Source organism: Herpailurus yagouaroundi, unplaced genomic scaffold, assembly GCF_014898765.1.
Source record: "Herpailurus yagouaroundi ecotype Mexico unplaced genomic scaffold, PumYag 199, whole genome shotgun sequence".
Lineage (NCBI taxonomy): Eukaryota > Metazoa > Chordata > Mammalia > Carnivora > Felidae > Herpailurus > Herpailurus yagouaroundi.
Genome location: NW_024412430.1, coordinates 18,442,868 through 18,444,646, shown reverse-complemented (window position 1 = coordinate 18,444,646; position 1,779 = coordinate 18,442,868).

The following is a 1,779-nucleotide window of genomic DNA, read 5'->3' as shown; positions in this document are numbered from 1 at the left end:
GAGACAAACAAACAAGAAAGGCCGGGGCGGAAGAACCGGAAAGGAGGAGCCCAACAGGGCCCGAACAGGGGGTGGGGGTGGGGGGGCTGCTTCCCAAGGGGACCTAGCAGGGGACCGGATTTGCCTTCAAAGCCTTGCTGGGCTGGCCCAACCCCCACTCCGCACCTGGGAACTGCTCCCCTTGGGAGGGGCGGCATCGCAGCTCGGAGCTCTCCACCCAGTGCCACGAGGGCTCTAGAAACTCACCGGTCACTGGGGCTACAACCCACGAAAGCGGGTCAGAACCAAACAGTAAATGTAAAAGGGGTCACTTGCCTGCTAAAATGGAAGATTTATGTAGCATTAAGAGGCCCCCTAACAAAGTAGCCAAAATGCCCATAAAACTTCGCTCATCATACCAAGAACCAGGAAAACTACCCTTTGAGAAAGAAAAACCAGGGGCACCTGGGGGGCTCAGTCGGTTTAGCAGCCAACTTTGGCTCAGATCACGATCTCACGGCTTGTGCCTTCAAGCCCCGTGTCGGGCTCTGTGCCGGCAGCTCGGAGCTTGGAGCTGCCTCGGTTTCTGTGTCTCCCTCTCTCTGCTCCTCCTCCTCTGCTCTCTCTCTCTCTCTCCCAAAAATATAAATGAAAAAATAAAATTTAAAAAAAAGGGAAATAAAAATCAACAGATGTCAATACTGAAGTGAAAAAGTGTTGAAAGTGTTTGACAAGATTTGAAAACAGTCGTAAGAATGTTCAATAAACAATGACACATTCTCTTGAGACAAAATAAAAAATAAAAAATTTCTGCAAAGAAATAGAAGTTATAAAAACTCACTGGATGGACTGAGTAGTAGAATAGAGATGACTTTGGATAGGATCCATGAACCTGAACACAGATCAATGAATTCATTCAATCTGAACAAAACCAAAAAGAAACAGACTGAAAAAAAAAATGTAGTCTGGGGGATCTGTGAAACAGATGTCTAACTAAATATCCAAAATGGCCAACATTTATCATCCGAGTTCCAGAAAAAGGGAAAGAGGGTGTGGCTGAAAAAATACTCAAAGAAACAATGGTTGACAACTTCCTAAATTTGGCAAGAGACATAAAACTACAGATTCAAGAAGCTGGGAGAAATCCAAATAGCATAAACCCAAAGAAATCCAAACAAAGACACGTCACTATTAAACTTGTGAAAAACTAAACACAAAAATAAAACAAAATGAAACAAGACTTAGAAACAACCAGGGAGAGATGATGCTCTACCTGTACCGGAAGACTGAATTAATTATGCAGATTTGTCATCTGGAACCATCAAGCCAGAAGTTACTGGCGCATTTTTTCAAGAGATAAAAGATCTGTCAGCCGCGAATCCTATATCTGGCAAAGCTATCCTTCAAGAATCAAGGGGATATAGACTTCTCAGATGAAGGAAAATTAAAAGGATTTGGTGTGGGCAGACCCACCTCTAAAGATTGCTACAGGAAGCGCCCTAAACCTTAAAAAAAAAGGTTATGGATTGAATTGTGTCCCCCCACCCAAATTCATATGTTGAAACCCAACCCCCAAGGAGGTTGTATTTGGAGACAAGACCGTTAAGGAGGTAGCTAAGGTTAGGCAAGATTATAAGGATGGGGCCCTATTCTGATAGGATCGGTGGTCTTCATAAGAAGAGGAAGAGCCCCCAGGAGCGTGTGCACGTAGAAAACCGTGTGAGGACACAGAAGGTGACAGCCTACAAGCCAAGGAGACGGGCCTCAGGAGAAACTACGCCTGCCAACACCTCGCCCTGG